Source organism: Cinclus cinclus, chromosome 2 (assembly GCF_963662255.1).
Source record: "Cinclus cinclus chromosome 2, bCinCin1.1, whole genome shotgun sequence".
In the NCBI taxonomy this organism is placed as follows: domain Eukaryota; kingdom Metazoa; phylum Chordata; class Aves; order Passeriformes; family Cinclidae; genus Cinclus; species Cinclus cinclus.
Window position 1 is genome coordinate 66,479,503 of NC_085047.1, and position 23,828 is coordinate 66,503,330.

Consider the following 23,828-nt stretch of genomic DNA (forward strand, 5'->3'; position numbering starts at 1 on the left):
AATAAAGGTGTAAATGAGGCAGCTTTACTTGCTTCTATTAAACTGTAAAGAACTATTTAATTATTGTTTGCAAATAAACATTGAATTAAAAAGGTAAATGTTGCAGTTTACATTGTGACTTTCCTATTGTTACAGAGGCATGTTTCTCCTAGATTCTAAATTATCTGACTGTCATCTTTGTAAGACTTGCCAAAACATTTATTCATGTAGAGTTAATAGTTTGGTGTTTAGTGATAACAGATTAGCAGACAGAAGAAAGTTTGAGTCAAGATTCTTTTTTCAGATGTGTTTAACGCAAAGGAACATAAAGCTGGAGGAAAATATTTATTTCAATGCCACTTTCATTTTATGTGGGATACATTTTTTTTCTAATCATCTCAGACTGGCCTTATCAGGCAATTCACACTATAAGGCATATTGTGAGCTCCTAGCTATTTAATTGCTTTGGAACCCTTCAAAGGAGCTTTGAGTAATATGAATTACTCTAAACTCAGCTTTGAGGAGCTCCTTGACGATATATGGATGACTGACATTTATTTAATGCTGTACTTTTCAAATGTCATGTGTGAGCTTGACTCCCACATGCACTCATCTAGGTCAGTTCACTCTCAGTTAAACAAATTTTAAAGCAGCTTCTATGCCACTGACTTTTCAACTGAATCAGTGAGGGAAAAGAACAAATAAAAGAAACAAACTTGGTATAGCAGGAGCAAACAGGCTGCTTCCAGACTTTATCTTCAGCAGTTTTGCCATTTTTGCTTTGTACATTTGCTTCCACACAGATGACCCTATGTTTCTCTGGCATATTCCAAATATTTTCTTAAGTTCTTTGCCAAAATCTAAGTATTCCCTCGCTTAATTTATGGATTATACCTTAGAAGTCTCATGTGATCTTCATTTCTGTAGTATTTTGATTAATATTCTTTGTTTGTTGTCATGGTCCAAGACAAGAGCAAAGTAACTTGAAAAGATTATTAGTAAGCTACATTCTGCTCTTTGAAACCCTTATCTTTACTAATAAATTATTCTGGCCTTAATTGGGTGTTATACTCAAAGTTGATCAATTTCAAATTCACAAGTATTTGAAATAGGCATCTTCAAGTAATATACAATACTAACAGTATTACATAATTATAAAACTCTGATCTCATTTCTGAGGGAAAGAAAATAATTACCTTTCCTATCCAGATAGATTATAATTTGGTTCTCAAGCAAGTTTTTGTTTGGATTCTGTCTGTGAAATCCCTTCAATCTATCTTTCACACCCAAGTACCAGTCATAGCATTCAGGTTATAAAGTTTCCTGCTGCATATGCAGGTAGGCTACTCCATATTGAAAATTCTTTATACACCTCTTTGAAACTCAGTAAAATTTCATGTAATTTGCAGTAATATTGCAATGTGATAGTCACAAAAATCTATAGGACACATGAAACTGAATAAACAGGTTCTATGAGTAGAAACACAATGAGATTTAACCTAGTCAGTTTATCATATCATTTATATATAGACTAGAACTGTTATACACTAACTAATTTCTTCATACTGTTATGAAAAATCAACTATATGCTGTAATCAGCAAAGCATTAACTTTGCCCTCAGGGTTTTGTGGTATTTCAATGTATCACCAAGAAAGATTAACTAAGCATTATTTAACATTTTTAAATGATTACGCCAATTTTGTCTCTTATGTTTCTGTAAAAAAAAAAAGTTAATGGATTGCAGGGAAAATAACTTCCACATCCTAAAACCTAATGAGGCTGAAATTTTATGTCTTTGTCTTATAGTAAAATAAATGGTACAATTACATTCTGTGAGAATACAGGTACTCAGTAGACTTGTATGGATGCTTTCCAGAAAACCACTTCCTCTTTTATTATTACATTTACTTAAAATTTAAAGATGAAATAACTCTTCAAAAAAGGAGCAGTTTTGCATACCAAATATGGAGTCTGTTTCACTACAAATTTTTTTGTGCTATTTTATCTTCACTAGGAAATACATAGTCTGTAAAAAATACCTATACTGAGCTGCAAGAATTTTAAATTCTCAGATCACATACAATCACAGAAGACACCGAGTTGGAAGGAACCCGCAAGGATCATTGAGTCCAACTCCTTGTCCTGCATAGCACCATCCCCAAGAGTCACACCATATGCCTGTCCAAACAATTCTTGAACAATGGCAGGCTGGAGATCTGATCACTTCACCTTAAATTTTGAAGCATTTAACTTTAAAAAAAATCATATTCCATATTGTCCTGGTTTACAATACAACATACATATTCTATTACCATCTGAGAAGGGTGATCATCCTTATCTCTGTGGGAAATGTCTTCTGTTGATGGGCCATTGAGTCCTACTGTATAACTGATAAGATTACATCATCCCATTGGGAGATGCTCCAGCCAGGAGGACGAGCCAGGCCTTTCCTACCTAGATAAAAACTGAGGTTTAGAACGCCAAAGGCAGCCTTTTTCCACTGGATTCCAGAGGAAGAACCAGGTTTTTATCCACATCATCGCTGGACCCTTTGGAGGAAAACTGCACCAGCACCCTGACTGACAGGGTATCAGGTTGTATTCTGACTCTGTCAGTGGTTTTATTTTTCATTATTGCATGTATTTTGTTTTTTTTTTTTCCTCTTCCCTATTAAAAATTGTATTACTGACTTGAAGCCTCACTAGTTTTGCTGTTCAAACCAGTACACATATCTAGGAAGTCTTTATCAAATTCTTTCTGTAAACATATTCAAAGTAAACAAGAAATATGCATGCCCTTTAAATGCATCTATTTGTGGTGTCATTTTACCTTAAATGCATTTGATTATGTTAAATTGGAGATGTGCCAGAATCTGATAATCTCAATAGGAGATTTAATTTACTTAAAGTTCACTGAGGTTTGATGAATATTCGTCAGTCCTAATGATGCTGTCTGGAAAAGAATGACAGGCTGGAGGAGATGGCTTTTGGAGTGATTATCATATCTTGTATTAATAAGTCTACAAAAATGATAATTTTAAGAATCTTTAAAATCTGAGTGGATTATGTTCTGTGACAGAAGGTGATCAATGAAGGAATCTATCAAGTTGATATGTTGTACAATCTATTGCTTTGAGCATTTAAGAAACTTAACCAATCAGATAAAAATTCAAAAATCATATGACTAATTATAAAGTTTTGGGATTTTTTTTTACAGTAATTGTTCTTGGTTTGGAAGAAGGAATTACTCCATATCTTCTCAACATAATGTTACAATGGATTTAATGTAACCACTATGAGTAGTTTCTATAACTTTACGTTTCACTTGAATTTTAATAGTACGCTGATTTTTTTTTTTTAGTGGAGATTAAAATTGTCTGCATAAATACTACAGAAGCATTAATACAATCTGTTCTCAACTATAGTATCTGTAGCTGCTCAGATATGCTATTTATTGTTGAATACAGCCTTGCAACTTTTTTAACATCAGGAATATCTGACCCTGGTAAACAATAGGTTAGAATGGCACTATACTGGTGCTTCAATAACCTTTCTGCTATTTAAGTGCTGTAGCTTGACGAATTTGTTATGTATTAGAATGGAAGAATGGTTGAAACCTAAGGAAAATGACTTGACATTTGCATACTTTTATGTTTTCCATCAATGCTAATATGGCTATAAAACAGTCATGCCTGATCCCATTTAATAAAGAGGTAATGCTTATTAATTGCAAATTTTGTCTAAGCTCTTCTAGTTACTAAAGGTTATGCATTCTTTTATTATTTATTATTGTTAATTCTAAATCTTCAGAGAAGCAAAACCTTTGAGAAATCAAATTAAATTTAAATAGGATTTTAACCCTTGTCAGCATCTAGATCCCTGGAAATGCTGTTCAAAGAATGAAAAAAAAAAGTATTCTACATTAAACATTCTGCATCTGTTGCTCTGAAATCTCTAAAACTCTATTTTCAATACATGTTAAGATGAAAATATTCAGTTCAAGGGTATAAAAAAGGCACCATATGATTAATTAAATGTATCTTGGAAAGAGAATTCATGCTGGGCAAGAATATGAGTCCTTTTCCAGCATGAATCTCTGTAAATTACTACATGGTTTGGAGACAGATTGAAAACATTTTTTGTTTGTGAAAATATTATTTGATAGTGAACATTTATTATTTTAAAAGATATGCTTATATAACACAAGCAAAGCTTAAGAACGGAAAAAGAAGGAATTCCTAGTAAAGAAGCTAATAGATTTTTTGCCTACAGATAATATCTGTAATTATATGTGGAGTGTATAATATTAATATTTTGTTAAAATATAATATAATAAAAATATATCTATAGAAACTTGGAATGCAATGTAATTAAAATAAAAGTGGTTCTAAAATACTGCAGTGTGAATTTTGACTCAAAGCCGTATATGCCATACACAGTCTATATGAACCAATGAACAGTTTTTCTTTTCCTCCAGTATTTGTCTCTGAACTGGAATTTCAAAATGTTCAGTGAAAGATTTAGGACAATCAAGAATTAATGGAATTGCATTGTTCTGACACTATTGCTTTAATCTGTAACTTTGTGAATGAAGAAATCTTACACCAGTAATTTCTAACACAATAACTGAAAAAATAAATATATCTGCATATCTTGATGCAATAAAGTTCTTCTAAAATAGTTGTGACATACAGTTCAAAGCCAAGTCATGACTTAAATTAATACATTTATCCTTGTATAGAGCTAGATCATATTTCATTAGAGCACATATTATTCTCTCAAGTTTCAGAAGCTCTCTTGTATAAAAGAAGTAAACTACTAGAAAATCTTTTTAGTTGTCTCTATGTTCATAAATCTTGAGGGAATATAATGAAAATATGGGTATAGGTCATATTTGGACACTGAGCTTCTACTTATTTTTATATAATAGATACATTTCCTGAAATCACTGCTGATGTCTGGAGCCTGTGCAAGGGTGTGTTGGTCACACTCAGAAGTTACATATTTACAGGTTTGGCTTTTATCAAAGGCTAACACCAGTGTGAAAATGAAATCTCTTGGTAGGCTTTTCAAGGTGTCTGCACCATTTTCAGGTAGTGGCTCCAAACAGTGCTGTTTAACAGCTTGCTACTGCTGAAGAAAATATTTTCAGGAGAATTGTAAGGTTAGAAAGCATCTGCTCATTTCATTGGCAGAATATTGACACTGAAGCTGTATGGAAAATTTAATGCAACTTTAGTGATACTATGTATTGTGTTTCCAGATTATATTTATAAAATAGACCTACCTTCTCTTATCTTAGCATTAGCCTTTACTAAATCTATTATCTAGATTTATAGTAGTTAATTTAAAACTGATTTTGTTTTCTTTTTTTTATATATATTATTGCTATATGATACCATCTAATCTCTCAGAAAACTACCTAATTCCAGTTAACTTCCTAAAGCTAAGCATTTCAAGGATAACATCTGACATTAAATTGGACTCATAAATGAACACAGAACATATGATATAGCTCATGGTGTTCAAGTAGCATTTCATAGCTTCAGGAAACCAGGATTTAGTGAAAAAAGAAGTGTGATTTTACCTCAGATCGAACATCCTACAGTTTGACCTTGAAGGAAAATTATAGGTACAAGCCTGGACTAAAGGCAAAGAAAGTCTGCATCTAATGAGATCTCTCTGAATGTATTTATTTCAGGGTATCACTCAGGTAAACCTATTATTGTTTTCTATTTGAAGAGGTTACGTAGAGGACTACAACTTTTCATTTAACTTACATTAGTTTGTTGTTTTTTTTTTAAGAAGCAGTGAGCCAAAAGTGCAAAATTTTTTCCATCTAAGCTTTAAATGCTTTTGCAAATGATATAAGCTAAGGAGAGTATCCTTAGTATTTTTGTCCATTCATTGGATTTAAACTGACTATAATGTGAATGATAATTTGGAATTGGGAAATAAGGAATGGAAATTAACCATTCCTGAGATGGTCTACTAAGAACTGGAATTGGGCATCCAGATTCTACAGCAGTACTTGAAAAATATTTTCGTCCTATTTCATAAGAATGACAGTTGATGTCTCTAATTTCTGTCCCTTTTTAAAAACTCTGTGTTTGGTACAGATTTTTTAATGAGAAGGAAGAGGAGTCAGATTGTGCTCTTACCTTACATAGCTCTTCTGTTTAAGTTTGCAGTCTAACTGCATGTAATAAACTACTCAGGGAAATCTTTTCTCAAGGGTGCTTTTGCATGACCTCTTTATTGCTGGAACTAGCTAAAAAGATATATTTGTTCATGAAATGTAGGAGAAAACAGATGCTCTTTTTTCTGAAGTAAAAACACAAAGCAAATGCATTGTTGGACACTTGTTGAGTGTCCTCTTGATTTGTTCAGTCATCATTAGAGTCTTTCTCTGGAGATCCTTTTTTTTAAAATATGGTTTCATCCAAGATACAGATGCATAGGCAGTTTAGGTACAGAAGTAATTATTAAGTAACCATTAATTAATAGGAAACTTAAATGAATAGAACAAAGGCATCTATACTTGGGACTGAACTCGATGCCAAGGTTGTGCTCAAGTCCATGTCAGAATTATATAAGCTGTAGTATCTTCTGGATATTTGTAATTTTAAATTGATGGGAGATCTGTTGAAGTTTGAAGGCTCAAGTTTAGTTAGTCCCTACCTCTCTTTAAATGAGTTTTGGATAAAGAGACGCATTTACTTTTTGTTTTCATTTCAGAGCAATATCTGACTGGCCAATCTAATCTGTGTTTGGTAGTCTAGCCAGACTTCATCTTGATAAATATATAACTGATTTGTTTCCTGGAATGAATTGTGAATTTATCACTCAACACATGTCTCTCACTAGGTTTGGTAAGCCATGCTGTCTGTCTCATCTCAGAGGGCAAGACACAAAATGTCTTGGGCTAAGAAGAATCCTTCACTGCTCCCAATTGCATTTTATTTGGATCTGTCACCACAGACATATTGAGAATGGGGCTGTATACTTTTCCTACCTGGTAACTTAGATTCTGTAATTCTGTTTCTGCAATTTAGCACTAGCAAGTCTCTTCTGGGCCTTTTGTTCACTTACTTGTTTGCTGTCTGAAGATAATAGAATAATTTTCAATCAGTGGTACCTCTGCAGCTTTACAGTCTGCTTTCTTAAAACAATATCTTTAATTACATATGCCAGCTCTCTGAAATAATCTGTCTTTTTGTTTGGGGGGAGGGGAAGCACACTAAATTTGTTAGCTGACAACATATCCTCTCTCTTCACTGTATTTATAATTTGCAGTATTTTCCAGTTTAAAAGTATTTGTAGATATTAATTAGCATCTTATTGCCTCTTACAGACTCTAATAGTTATTAATTTTGCACAGCATATCCAGATTTTGCATACTGCTGTGCTCTGTTCTCCTTCATTTACTGTTCCTCAAACAGCTTTCATTCTGTGAACCAGTTTTAATGTGTGAGGTAATTACAATTAATTTTCATGTAATATTTCTAGTGATGCATGTATCATTCCTTTTAAAGAGTATATTTTATCTGCCTTCCTTAATTTCTACTTTTATCTGAACCCAGATCAAGCAAGTTTTGGAAGATTTGGTGCTTATTAATCTGTATTGTGCATCAATTATGAAAATGCATTAATTCTTAACAGGTTGTTGGCTTTTACTTATATAAATGTCTCATTTTAGTGCAAATCAAAAGTCTTTGAGAGGATAATGAGTCTTGGGGTTGCAATTTTAACTTTCAAATTTTGTACTGCAATTTTTTTAAACTTTGAAAACTGATTATATCAAAATTGAAATTGATAATTTAACAGACATAGTAAATACATTATTTAATTAATAATTTTTAATGCTACTACATACATGTGGAATGTAGACTTTTATTTATTCTTCTGACTATTTTTCCAGCCTATGAGTGATATGTATCATTTGGCATAGTCAAAGTAATGACACTTAATCCAGAAGTTACATTGTTTCATTTTTGTACATTTTATTTTTAGCCCATGAAAATTACTTTTTTTTTTTTTAAAAAAAACCCCAACTATTTATTATATAGTAAATTTTGAATCTGTATGAGTAGCCAAAGGAAATATTTAGGCACTTAGTTATTTTGACTGATGTTATCATCAAATCAGATATAAGGTTGTCTTGGTACAGGCATCTGAACTGTATACCTTTGCCTCTCTTTATAAGCAGTAATGAGAAAGGAGCACTTTCACTATACAGATCATCTCCTCATGTAAACACTTTCAAAAGATCAAAGAAATAACTCTCTGAGATAACATTTATTTCTCTCCTCTGATTTTAATAAGCAAACTGAATCTAGTGTTGAGAGAGCATCGTTTAAAACTGGCAGAGGTGAACCTAATTGTTGGATTCTAGACTCAGAAGAGCAGTGGAAGGATTCTCAGCTGGTAACAAATGAGTTACAGTTCTGTGAGTTTTCTCACAGGGAAGAAAATCTAAATCAAACCCAAACAACATTCTTTAAGTTCTCAGGGTTCAATGACAAGCTAGCGCCCTTGCATTAATGAAAATTTTGAATAGCATCAGACTCAGTACTGATCCCTGGGTTATGCTTCAAGTTATTGACCTTTAACTAGATTTCGTGCCTCATTCTGGCTCTGGTCAATCAGACAGTTTTCATTCTGTTTTAGGGTCTGCTCATCCACCCCATATTTCATCAGCTTTTCCATGAGGGCCTTATGAATGAAAGTGTCAAAAGATTTATTTAAGTAATTAGATATTCACAATATTCACTGCTCTCCGCGCAGGTACTAGGCCAGACATTTCATCACAGACGTTTATTGCATTGTTCAAGCATGAATTCCCCTTGATGAATCCATGCTGACTGCTCCCAATCACCTTCCTGTCCTTTGTGAGCCTGGAAACAGTTTCCAGGTTACTTACTTCATTACCTTTATGAGAATCAAAGTGTGGCTAACTCATCTGTAGGTTCTCGATTCTTCTTTCTTGCCCACCTTACAGATAAACATGACATCTTTTCTCTCCTTCCCTTGGGCACCTCTTCCACTTAGCACAACCATTTGAACATTACTGAAAGTATCCTTGAGATGACATCACTCTTCGTGAGTGTATCCCATGAGAACCCAAGGACTTCTCCATGTCCTGTTTGCCTGAGTATTCTCTGACTTGATCCTATTCCACCTAAGGTAGTGCAGATCTGATAAATTAGACACACGGAAATAGGTCCACAAAAAGAATGTTTTCTGTGAAAAGATTTTATTCAGGGTGATTCTATAACTGTCATTTTGTGATTTATACTTGTACTGCTCTCTCTTTATGCATTCATTTTACCATGCCTTTTATCAAATAGTATGACCAGGAGTACATGTATTGTTAAAATTATATGTGCATCATACTGTTGTGCATGACTGTGTGTACCTTAATTAATTTTCTAATAATTTCTAAGTTTATTTATTATATGTTTGATGCAAATTGGAAGAGAAACTATGACCATATAGCATAGCTTTTTTTAGATACAAGAGGATCTATTTGTTAGAGCTGTGTCAATGCTCTCTCTTTTTTTAATACTTCATTGAACAGGTAAAATCGTCCTTTCACATCACAGGGGACAGCAATATTGTATAAGAATTTAATGGAAGAGCAAGCACAACAGCTAAAAGTTTCTCTTTATTTTACTAGCAAGCAAAGGAAAATTTTGTATAATAGAGGGTATATAAAAAATTGATATTTGTATGTTTTGACTCCAGATAAGTGCCACATTTGCTCCCATCAATCTCTTCTGCACTTCATTTATACATTTCTACTAAAACTGGGGGGAGGGGTTATCATTTTCTTGGAGTAGTCCAAGGCTTTATTTCATCAGTAATGCAATCTCTTGTTACCTCACAATTGCATCTGGAGAAGAAGACTTCTGAAGTGTGGGCAGAGCAGCTTTTGCCTAGCAGGAAGGAAAATCAATCACCTGACACTTGGCAGCTGCAAATTTGTATACGGCATAATAGTTGAAAGGCAGAGTACAAGAAAACAGGAAGTTGCTCACCTCCTGGATCCAGCGTACCTATGTTTTGGAAATTACTGTGGTTTACTTGAAAAGCAGTTCTTAGTGTTCTTAATAATACAATACATTTTAAAAGGTGCATGTTTTCTCCTTAGTCTTGTCACAAATTCTATTTTTTTTAATATTAATGATTTTTGCTGAATGTGAGATATATAAACTGAATGAAAATATAGGTATACATATATACTTTTGGAGTTGTTTTCATTGGGAAAACATAATAAACATTAAAATAATTAGTACTTTAAAATAATACATAAACTAATGTTTAGTAATTATAGGAAAAGGAATCTTGCAGGAAACTTTGATGAAACAGTCATAGCTACTATGGTTTTCAACAAAACTAAAGAAAGGATTAATTGCTAGAGTAGAAAATGCTTTTAAAAATCACCGAAAAAGCATTTTGAATTATACAAAGCATGTTTCTTCTAGCTGTTAACAAATTATATATTTACACTTGGATCAACTTTATTTTGTTATCTGGGTAGATAAACAATAGAACAGAACAGAACCAGAATGTGAAGTAAAACTTAATTGTTCCATTCTGTAAGTTTGCCTGACATGACTAGGTGGTAAACTTTAATAACAATTCCAAAATATGTTAACTTAATCTCATACCATTGTTGGAAAGTTCAGCGGATATACTCAAATGAAAGCATAACTGCATTTCTATTAAATAACAATAAAATTGGAGGCATTGAGTTTTTAAAATATTAAAACTGTAAGGAGTAGTGCCTAAGGAATGGTGCCTTTGTTATTGTCATAATTTTTCTTTTAATCACAGAATCACAGAATGCGTGAGGTTGGATGGGACCACAGTGGGTCCAAAATCTCTGCTCAAACAGGGTCATCCTAGAGCACATGGCATGGCGTTGAATCCAGAAGATCCAGAAGGTTTTTGCATATCTGCAGTGAAAGAGACTCCACAACCTCTCTGGGCAATCTGTTCCAGTGTGTGGTCACCTGCCCAGTGAAGCAGTTTTTCCTTATGTTCAAACGGAACATCCTGTGCATTAATTTCTGCTAGGTTATAAAACTTTCTTGAAATCTGTTGTTTTTTCACGGGCGGGGATGAAATTGACATAGGAGATGAAAAAGAGTCAGAAAGTATTGTGCATATTAAACCCATGGAATCCTAAGTCATACTACATTGTAGTTACACTACATTTTTCCTCAAGACTGACTGGTATGGCAACTATGAATGATCTAAATTAGTTCAGGAACAGCAAATAGCTTTGATTACCATTATCTTTCCTTTTTTCCTAGCCATTGTATCAGTACATTAAGATTGTGACTGACTTTCAAAAGTTCATATTGTGAAAAAATTTAAAATTTTTGTGCTGTCATTTTTATGTTTATGACTCACTTGCAAAATGTAACAGTAAAGATCTGTCAATGACAACAATTTTATGTCTTCTAACTATCCTAACAGTTTTCTGTTGATATAAGTTACAATTAATAGCTTCAGACGAGTGAATACTGAGACAGTGTTTTTCTGTAAGAGCATCTCAGTATCCTGAAGGGAATGGATTTTGGTAAGATGCAAGAGAAACTTAGATGACTTATAACTTTTGAAATTAACTTGACAGAACCTAATTGCAACCAAAGGTTGTCACAGAGACTTCCTACAAGTAGTTCTAAATGGTGTACATAAAGCAGATAAATGATGTGTTGTATAAATGAAGGAAGAGGAAACTACATTCATGTACTGAAGCGATGACAGCTATGTAACTACCTAGAGAGATGAGAGATAGAAGGATCATTCTTCTCTGTCATGAAGTAATCACCTGCTATGCACCAGGAACAGTCCAAATAGCAACATCACTTACACTCAATGCAAATTCTCCCCTGATTTCTGCCTATATTTTAGCATTTGCACATCCTTATTTGGGAACATTTTGACATTCTCATTTCTCATGTACTGAATTTTCAATACATCACTCTTACTTTCGCATTTGCTGCAAACTTTTTATCATGATGTTCAGACATTAAGAAGGTCAATATATTGCTGCTCTTATACGTCTCAACCAGTCACATTCTGGGAATGTTTTAGCTGTTCATCATTTATAGTTAACTGTGATATTTCTATCATGTATCTGTCAAATTTATGTGTCCTGAAAACTTTGACATTTTTCTGCTGAAACAGGAAGTCACTTAGATTTTTCTACAGTAAAATAGAAATGCCATACTTTTTAATTGTTGATGGATACACGTTTATTCTCTTACCTGAAGCTTCAACTCCAGTACAAAATGATTATACAGCATTCCCTCCTTCCATGAAAAAGAAGCAAAAAACATCAACATCCCTTAAAAACATCTTCAAATGCTAGGACACTTCGTTCAAACACAAAAGCTTCAATTACTTAAGGCAAAAATAATTTGGAGTCTGATAAATGAACATATGACATTAACAATTTTCTGCCTGATACTTTTATTCTTTTGCACTTTTTAAATCCATGATTCCTCAGATGTGTTTCACAAGCTCCTGCTCTCATTACTTTTCAGACAAATCTAAACAGACAAAACCACACAGAGTGTATTTGAAAATATTGCATTGGGAAATCATGTGAGTAGCATACAAAGGTATTTCCACTCCAATGTCCACAACAATATAGTTTTAGGCTCCCTAGGCATCATCTACTTTACAGGGATACTTTGACTACTATAGCACAGAACAAGAGCTTTAGAGGGAGGCTTCCAAAATCACAGTTTTCTGAAAAAGGCCAAAATACTATTGGCTTTACACCTTTAATGAATGTATTGAGTTCAGGCGCCCCGGTGCTGGCAGCAGCAGCTTCAGAAACTCCTGTGAGGAGCGATCAGGGCTGCCCCATGCTGGACACAGCTGATTCCACTGGCAGCATCTCAGGGCATGTCTGAGCCCCACAGCCAATGGGAAATCTTTCCCACAGCCTTGGGAAAAATGTATTTAGGAAATCATATTTTAAAAATATATTTAGGAAACTATATTTAAAAATATATTTAGGAAATCATATTTTAAAACGTATTTTAAAATAATTTTAAATTCTGCATGACAACTTCAGAGGGACAAGTGAGGAATGTGTGTATTTCACACATGTGCTATTTCACATAGCACTGTAGACTTGAGCAAAGTGAGAGAAAAAGAAGGGAAGGAGATGCCCCTGCAGCCTGTTGATAGGATCACATCAGAACCAGGACAGTGCAACCTGTGCACAACAGGGAATGGGACAAGTGTGAGGAGAAAGTAGTGGCAAAGAGGAGTTTTTACACACTGACCTCAGCTCCCATCCCACATTAACCAGTGCTGTTGGTGTGCTGGGAGGTAGAAGAGTCAGGAATTAAAGAGGGAAGTTGAGCCTGGAAAAAATATGGGAGAGAGGTAGGCAAGATGGTGTGGTTTTGCCTTTGCTTCTTATCTCAATTGGAAATAAATTACATCAATTTTCCCAAAGTCAGGTCTGGTTTGCCTTTGATGGTTAGTGGCAAGCAATCTCCCTGCCTTTTTTTTGACTCAAATCTGTTACATTCCTCTAGGTACCTATTGTCATCTGAGCTTTATTAGAATGACTAAGACATCTCACAGGGCTGAAGATAGGGCAAAGGAAATACAGAATACCCATTTTCTCTTGGACCAGCTCCTACAAACTAAGGACATATTTCAGGAACTTAAGCAGAAGTAATTGATTCACTTAAATTCAGTGAAGCTCACAAGCACACACATACATTAAGATGCTTACAATTGTAGTTCTGGGCAACACTGGAGTCACAGAAAATCCCCTTTCTCCTCAAACTTTCTTCTGGAACTAGAGGTAGAATGCTAAAACTACAGGTCTCATTTTAATTGTGGGACTAACAAAAATTGAAATTTAAAAACCCCAGAAATATAAAATGAATTATTGTGGTAGTGAATCAATAGACAGTGAAGATGGAATATTACCAGTGATATTTTTCTGAATATGCTAATTTCTTTAAATATCTTACTGACATTTAGGATGCAACACATATTTTTGAACCTAGGAAATATCACAGATGTATGAACCTCAAATAGATACCCAAGGCTCCTTTTATAGTTAATGAAGAGAAAGAATCACTTATGAGGTATCATCTATTTTATTCTCACTCAGACATTTAACATAGTGGATATATCATACATAAATATGCCTATTTCTCTTCAGAAGCTCTGACAGAAGCCTAAAGATACCACCTAAGGTGTACACATTTACATAATAGATTACTGAAGTTAGATGGGAGGAATTTCCCTCCAAAATTACCATTATTGTGGATTGATGGTATCATGTATAACTTAATCTCTAGTTAGTGCATCAGCTCCTTCATTTTTCATTCCAATAATTCTAAAGAGGAAAGCTCTGAAATGTAACATTCACGTTATGGATTATTACTGCTCCAGCAGAAATGCAGTTCTCTATACACATTGATATTAAGAGAAGAGAGAAACAAAAACAAAATAATAATGTAGAGAGGTTAAATGCAAGTTATGATTAAACTTCTACCAAATGGACAAAGATACACAATTGGCTGTTTCAATTTAAAAATTGCTATCATTTGTAGTGCTTTAATAGGCAAAGACTGATGTCATGAGTAAAATAATGAATATAGGAAGAAGGTTTTTCTGTGATCAATTACATCAGTAATGCTGATCCACAGTCAAATGCATATTCTTTCAGTTAGAACAAGAAATTCTGATTTTTGACCTTTTAAAAATAATAAATTAGAACACACAATTGACAGATATTTAAGTTTGTTCAAATAAATTTATAATTTCTAGAAAGAGTCTTTTTTACCAAATAAGATTTTTTCATTTTTAGTTAAAAAAAAAATTTAAAAATCCTCATTAAGGATGAAATGGTCTATCACAAATTTAAACTAGTGACTTAGAATTCATTTTGCCATGGTCAACTGAAGTTAGAAGAGTAAAAGCCATTGTAAGTAAAACCATGCTTATATAACATTAGTCATCTTGATGACTACAGGTTTTCTCTTCATATAACACAATATCTACTAAACTGCGCAAATGAGTTCAAGATATTTTAACATCTGGAGAAGAGTTTAATTTACCTGCATATTTTTTCTCTGGAGAAAAAAATAATTGTTAATTCCAAGAATTATGGACATATTTCTGCTGTCAACTGCTAATTAAATCATTACAAACATGCAACCTAAAGAAGACTTGATAGCCAGAAATTACTTCAGAAAACTGAATTTGTTTCACAATGAATATGAGACAAACATGGTTTTTTCCTTAGAAGACTAAGTATAGAATGTTCTAGCTTAACTTATCTATACACTAATTTTTGCATTAAACATTATAATTGATAGTTCTTGTAAAAATAAAGGACTATTACTTCTTCTTGGACTATTTTCACAAGTTTTAATGATACTTGGAAGTGTGACTGTGAATGGCTGCACTTCAAGAGCTGCAGTTGCTATTCATTCTGAAAAAGAAAAACAGGAACATTTTTGTAACCTTAGAAGTTCCACAAAACATGGAGACATTGTTTTATACATGGAACATTATGTTCTTTTCTATTTTGAATATATTTTAGTCAATAAAAATGTTTTGTCAAGTCACAAAACATATTATGAAACTGCATCTGCAAAATGTCTCATTTGCTTGAGTTAACGAAGTCTCGAATTTTTGCATCTAATTTAGTGTACCCTCACTGAAAGTAGGAACGTGAAGAAGTTTGCCTTGCATAGGTTCTTTATTTTCTAAGTACATAATGGAGGCATTCGGGTAGTCCTGAAAGTTCTAGCTGACATGGTATAGGTAGCCCTTGGAAAATGTTTCCTATTCCTTGCCTTGCCATTCCTTTGGGAATGGCACATTCACATTCTCAAAAGCTAAATGTCCAAGGAGGCAAAGAGTTCCAGAGCTTATGGCACTTGTTCAAGCATACAAGGTTATGAGTTTTAGGTTCTCTTGAGCATGATGGCAACAACTTGCTTTTGGAAGGGATTTAAAGTATGCTGCCAATGCACTGTTGCATTCTGGGTATTTTGGGGGGTTACAAGTGCACCTTAACTCTGTGGAGAAATTTTCAGAATGGTCTGTGCAGACTGGAATGTTCTGCAGAATGTGCTAAAATAATAAAGCGCATGCTCTGTGCTCTGTTGCATGAAATTTTTAGCACTTTGCAAGCAGACTTATAGTTGGTCCTTTTTCCTTCAGATTCTTGCTACTCCAAATTAACTAAAACTGTTCAGAAATATTAATGTCCCCCTTCTTCAGAGAAGTAAAAAAATGATGATAATTACAAATAAAAAGTTGATTGAGAGAAAAAATAGAAGAAATTTAAAAGTAAGATTACTTAATCTATTTATAGCAAGATTAAGTCTAAACTCTATGTGTCCAACAATTTGGCTTATGAGAAACAGTCTTTGTTTTGTGAGAGCAAACATTACTTTGTGAAACCAGATGTGATTATAATGTTGGTGAGTTGACATGGTCTTGATGCCACGAAATATAAAATTCTACTTTTTCTCTGTAATGACTATACAATTACTGTTTCTTTTATCAGGTAGATTTATGCAAAATGGAACTAATATGTATCTTAAAAAGCATTAAAGATTATTTGAAATGGAGGTGGGGGATATCTGACCAACAATCAGGTGTGAAAGAAGAAGAGAAAGATTACTGAATTTTGTCAGTAGGAAAATAGTATATTCTGCTTTCTTATATGCTGAAATCTTCATTCAACATTTTCCTGTTTGGGAGTGTTTCCCACCCCTCAGTGTTATATTTTCTTTCTCCTGTGTATTCACAAGTATGTGAGGCACAAGCATCCAAAACTCAGTGGTGGCAGAACTTGCAAAGAGTATGAATTAGTCTCATCAGAAAATATGCTCATGATTTTTGGATAGATAACTCCTAAATCATCCATTGCATGTCATTGTTCATTGTAAATCTAATGGACTAGTAACTTACAGCCCACTCTTGTTAGGATGTTCATGATAAAATCCAATTTAAAGTAAAAAAGGATAAAGTACTGTGATTTTCAAATTGCATGAATAATGACACTATTAGTGTATTAATGGTCTTTAAATCAATTGGTGTAAATGCATGACAATAAATTGCCTGCCTCCTGGAACCCAGCCTCCTTGTCTTCCTTGCCAACAGTCCCAGCCTTCACATTTTTTGTCACCAGGCTGATGACAGGAGATATTTTACTCCTCGACTTGGAATTGTCTGGTTAATCTTTGTATACTGGTGGCTGTATGCACCAGACCCTCTGTATAAAAATATACTGTGGAATATCAATCAGACCCTCTGTATAAAAATATACTGTGGAATATCAATCAGATAACTCTATTGAAATAATAAAGCTGTGAGAAAACATCCAAAGGAGGGATAGAAAGATAATGAGGGGTTTATAAGAGAAGCCCTAGGAACTGTGCCTGAGGTCACTCGGTTTATTCAGCCTGGAGAAGAGAAAAGAAGACTGAGGGAAGACCTCATTGCAGTCTGCAACTTCGACATGAGCGGAAGAGGAGGGGCAGACACTGATCTCTTCTCTCTGATTTCCAGTGACAGGACCAGAGGGAATGGCCTGAAGTTGTGTCAGAGGAAGTTTTGGTTGGATATCACAAAAAGGTTGTTCGCATAGAGGGTGTCTGAGCACTGGGACAGGCTCCCCAGGGAAGTGGCCACAGCATCAAGTCTTAGAGAGTTCAGGAAGCATTTGGACTGTGCTCTCAGGCACATGATATGACTCTTGGGGATGGTCCTGTGCAGGGCCAGGAGTTGGACTCAATGATCCTTGTGGGTCCCGTCCAACTCAGCTTATTCTATGATTCTATTATAACAAGGATTCCACTAATTTTATCTATCTATTTATCTACATCTACATCTACATCTACATCTACATCTACATCCACGTACATACATATATATTTGCATTGTATAACAAACACAATTGCAAATATACATATATGTATATTTAAAATTGTATATATATATGCATATGCATAACTGATAAGTTTGGAAGAGAAAAATACGCACAGGTACACAAATACTGTGTTCATCTTATACATCCAAGACACCTCATGAACCTCTTTTCTTTGGTGGCTAAATAAGAAAAGTGATTTGAACAAAAGGCTAATTCCTCAAAAATAAAGAAAACAGAACTTTATTTTCCTGGTTAATTTTATTTATTATTTATTTTATTAATTCCCCCTCCACCCTTCCTTAGCTTTCATTTTAATTTTTTTTTGGTGGGGAACTGCAAGACTGACTGAACATCAGTGTGCAGTCCTTATTCTACAGTCATTTTCTCCTGTTTTTCTGATAAAAAATTTCCATATATTCTCAGGAGAAAGGCATATCAAATCCTCTTTTATTGTATGAAAGGCAGTACAGGGTGAGTATAAATGGGTAAGACATTAAGGAAAATCTAATGTTAATGGCTTAGACCACTGTCAATATGTTTTAGAAGGTTTCAGAAAGACTAAAATGATGTATTTCTATTACCTTTTTATAATTATTGTTTTCTTCTTTTTAAATAGTGATGCATATGTAACATTCTTTTTTGTAGTTGTTACTCTTATTATTATTACTGCAATTTTAAAATTATTTTCAGGTAGTTTTGATTAGCCTTAATGATAATTTAATTTTAAGTGATGTCACATCGGGGTAGATAGAAACGAATCTGAGAATTAAACTTATTGGAACTGAGGACCTGATACTCACTCTATAATCTGGTTTTGTTTTAATGTCAGAGTAACCTCATATATGCAGTCAGACACTGTATGTTTTAAATTATAAGTCATGATGATGGAGATATTTTCATACTTTAATCATTCTAACATTCGATTTTATGATTCTATGTCCTTATATAGCTGGAACACATTTTACGGACTCCCGGATTATCTTTTACAGGTTAGTTTCATAAAAGAAGGAATCTAACACACCAAACACTGTGCAAGCAGATTATGTGGGGATGGCTGTGAGATTAGTTTCAGAACAGTAGTTCTCATCTAAACTACAGTATTAGCTTAAAGTTAATCATCCTAATCATCCTAGCTTTTACTCACCGAAAGACAGCTGATTTCTTTTTTCAGTATATATTTTTAACTAACTGATGCGGATTTCAGTCCCTCATTTTACAACATGACAGTTTAGAAGTATTAAGAGCTTCATGGAATCAAGAGGACAATGCTTATCTGACGATTCAGATTTTCCTAAGATCTGTTTAGTAACAATCATAAGAAACTATTTTTGGCTTGGAAACAAAACAGGTAACTGGTAGTTATTTGTTGGTGAAATAAGCACTGGTGATCTCATAAGTAATCTAAAGATCTTACTGAGTTTCACTTTGTGTTTCACCTTCTTCATAACAGTTTTCAAGAAAACAAGCTTATTAAATTAAAACTCTAGGGATGTAAAACTATTCCAAATTGAGCAGATGATACGTTTTAAAAGTCTATGGAGGCTGGAGGTTTTACTTTTTGTATGTGAAAGTAATCAAACAGGACTTCATATTGTTTCTAACTCAGAATTAAAAGCATTATTGAAAAGATAAACACTTACTTCATGAACTGCAGAAGTGGTAATAATTTAAACTCCACAGATATTTTTCTGCCTTCAGGCCATAAAAATCAGGATATCCTGTTATTATAACCATATCTTATGGGATGAGCTTGTAGTAAAAAAAAGGATTTCACATCTCACAATTGTACAATGAAATTGAAAATACAACGGGAGAAAACTCGTGGGATTTTCTGCCACTCTGGTCAAATACACTCTTTGTTCCCAGTCTCCTACTAATATATTAATAAAACTTTGAAAAAAGATACACAAAGGGAGGAAATATTTTCAGAGGTGCTAGAGATGCTTAATAGGTTTTTATAACCAACACCACATGAAACTGGTAGGAAAAGTTCCCAGATTGTGAAACACATCCGCTGCAAAAATATTGCAGCTTGGATTCACATTTTTGAAAGAGAACTCTGAATGAAAAAGAGAATTTCTAAAGACATCACCTCTCAAGGAATAGTCTGATTTTTTAAATATAAAACAAAAAAAATGGCATTTTTTCTTAAACTGAAAAATAAAATATATCCTTCAAATACACTTTTAGTTAATTTAAGGTATGAAAAATAGGACACCCCCCATTTGAGTTTAAAAATTATTCATAATCTTTTCTTTAATATCCTTCAATACCCAGGAAGTGGGTTTGGAGCTCTGTAGACAACAGTTCTGTGTCTTTCACTCATGGAGTTCTTCAAATATTAAGGTCATTGCTCAACTTCATTTATTCATGCAGCTTGCAGTATTCAGTTGAGATGCCTTGGCCTTTTATCCTTAAATTTCTTGACTATATGCCTGCATGCTTTATACTAGATATTTCTAGATATTTTTAGACTGGCTTGGTATCCTTCTGAAAATTTCATTGCATTGAGTCACACTGACATAACTTTAGAGAAATATTCACATCATTCATTTGAGTATGAAGTAGATATTTAGGGATGAAATCCATTCATTATTTTCTCTGGTCCAAATCTTATTTTATTCTGGGTTTTGTGGTTTTTTTTGTGTGTGTGGTTTTTTTTTCCCTCCCTTTTATTTTTGTGTGTGTGTGTTTTTTTTGGGGGGGGGAGGGGTTTGTTTGTTTGTTTTTCTTTTGTTTGTTTGTTTGTTTGTTTGTTTGGGGGTTTTTTGTGTGAAACAGAAGCACATCTCTGCAATGAAGCCTGCCAGGAGTTTGATATGAAATTTGAAACCCTAAATGAGGCAGCTTCAGCTGACAGCGTCCAGCCTACCTGGCGGCTTAGGGCTTGGTGTTTGACTACATATTGCCATGCTGTGGAGGATTCAGCATCTTTGTTCCACGCCTTCAGGGTAAATAATGTCAAGAATAGACCACTGTATAAAAGTCAGCTGGTGGGGACAGTGCCAACAGGCGTACCCTGTAAAGTGATTGTGACGGCTCTGTGTCTTGCTGAACTCAGGGCTGTCACTGAGCATTAGGAGACCTCTGAACACAGGAGGGATAGGTTCCCTGTGCACCTCAGCAATACTTTGTGTTGCTTCTGCAAGGCTCTGATACTTAAGCAAGAGCTGAGTTTCTAGCGATTCGGTTTGGAGCATTAATATAAATAGGTGTGTTCAGGTGTCTTGAGATCTGTGCTCTCCAAAAAGGAGCTACCAGTCAATTTAAAATTTCCTTGAGGTTAGCCTGAACATGTGAGCAAGCTGACTCAGTCATTGTTTTGAATTCAAGAGCATTAATAATGTCTAAATTCCATGTTATGGATATTTTTTATGGCTTAAATCAATCTATTTATGCATTTATGATTAGTTTCCCATTCTGTGACATAGGTCACTCTAGGAATAGAGTACATTACTTTCTTATAGCTTTCTAAGATTTTTTGCTTAAATGTGTCTAAAAAAAGGTTTTTGATATATATAGAAGGTCTTTACAAATTCTAACAGGTAGAGGTAACTACAGATACACCTAAAATTAAAATAAAGGGTAATGATGAGTTAAATACTTCTGACACAAGAAAAGCAGACTTCTGATTATTTCATATATATACATATATATACATATATATGCATATATACACACACATATATATGCATATATACACACATATATATGAGAATTATAATATTCCATGCTTCTTTCTTATTATATTATTATAATTTTAATAATAAAAATATTAGTTTCTTATTATAGATTGTTTTTCTTATCATTGCACTTTGTCACCCTCTCTTGCAGACTAAAGGAAATTATCACCACAGATTACAGGCAGCTCTTTATTAGTTGACCTCAGCGATAAGGAATATTCCTGGATGTATTTGATTTACTCATCCAGGAAAAATTTACATTGATCTACTATCTTTCTATTTGGGGCAGCCCAGAATTTTGGTCTTTCTTCACAGTACCTTTGATGAAAAGAAGGAAGTTTATTCTATTTTAATTTTGCCATAGAATGCTCACATACATGTAACTAGAATGGATAGTAACTAGAACAGATAATAACTGTTCAACTCTCTTAAATTATATTCCTTCTTAATATCAGAAGTCTTCTTTTAAACAATTTTACTATTTCTTTATTGACCTTTTATAAATAGACCAGACTGCAGGAAGATTCAGAAGAATTTTGTCCTTCACATAAAAGTCACCCCATAAAACTTTTTGTAAGACACAAAGTCCCTTTGCCATGTTCTGTGAAATTTCAGCAGGAAGCTGGAACACTAAGGTGCTTCTCAAGTGGTAATACAAAACTGGCTTAAATAGTAATGCAAATTGAGTTCAGAGCTTTCTGCTGCTATTACTTGGACTTTGTGGTCCTAATATTTCTCAGCTGATGTAATATAAAAATGTTGTAAATAATGGATGTGCTTGAACACTTGTAGTGCTTCAAATAGGGAGGAAGGGCAACAAACAAAAGGACTAACACTCTACGGCACAGAAGTCTAATTTTTGAAATTAAAAAAAAAGTGAACAAAAAGATTTTGTCTATTTATTTTGTTAAACAAAGAGAAAATAGAAGATTAAAACCCTTCACAGTAACATGTTTTACATGGATGTATGATTGTACAACTCCTAACCTCAAATGATACATTTTCACACAATATTAATAGATCAAGGATGCTAATGTTCCAGTGTAGAATTTTTTCCCAGATATTCTGTGTGGCATACAACACATTTTAGATCTCTGCATGATACAAATCTTTGTTGATATCCTATTTCTAGATCAAACTGATAGTAATTTGATGTATAAGGTACACACATCACACATTTTCATATATGTTGACTAATTTCTTTTATTTCTGGCATTTGGTTTTTGAGATATTTATAACTTGTTTCTCAATTAAATGTTCTTTTGATATTCAATTATATTTATATTTTAGTGGAATACTCAGGGTCACATCTAGTGGTGGAGAATACAGGTGCCAATTTCATAGCCCACTATTCATATTGCCAGACCACACTCCTAATATATTTGTTAGACAAATGGCACCAAAGTTTATTAGATTGTAACAGAGTGCTACAATATTCAATTTATTTTGGTATGGATTTCCTGTTATAATGACAAGATTATCTGGCAAAGCTATATTCCAATTTTTAGAATTAAATAAATATTCCCGCAACTACAGTGAATAGGTTTTCACTTTAATAACAAAATTATGTTTGCATTTCATAGATAAAAGGTGCATACATATTCCTTCACATTAGTAAGAACATATTTTATCAGTGCTTAATGTTTTACGATTCTTCTCTGTATCCAATTTGTTCTGTCCAAATTGTGGCTTAAAATCTAAGTTTTCTTTCAACCTGAGCATTCTTTTTCATTAAGTCTAAATACTTTATTTCAATTTTGAATGACAAACAGCATTTTTTTGTAGTTTGATCTAGCTTTTTGCATTAGAAGAAAAAACATTAATAATATATAACTTCTTCTCTAAGTTATTAGGGAAAACATTTAAATAAAAACTTTCATACTTAATGCTGAAAAAAATTAGGATCTTTCACTATGTTAATTTGTGATCTGAAAACTCCAGACTGAAGGTGATTTCATTACACTGCTTCTGAAAGTCTCGTAGAAGAATTTAATCTGTCGGTGAATGGATTCATTAAATCTGGAGATTAATTCAACTGTTGTTAAATAAAACAAGATTAGAAAGCATTATCTAATATATAATGAATCCACCGCACATTTTATGTCTTCAAATGCATATGTACTTTGAAAGCTTAATAAACAGCTGGAACATGTAACTCGTAGTGAGTTTGTAATTTGTGCTAGCAAGTCACACAGTTCTCCTTTAATTTCACTGTTTCTTTG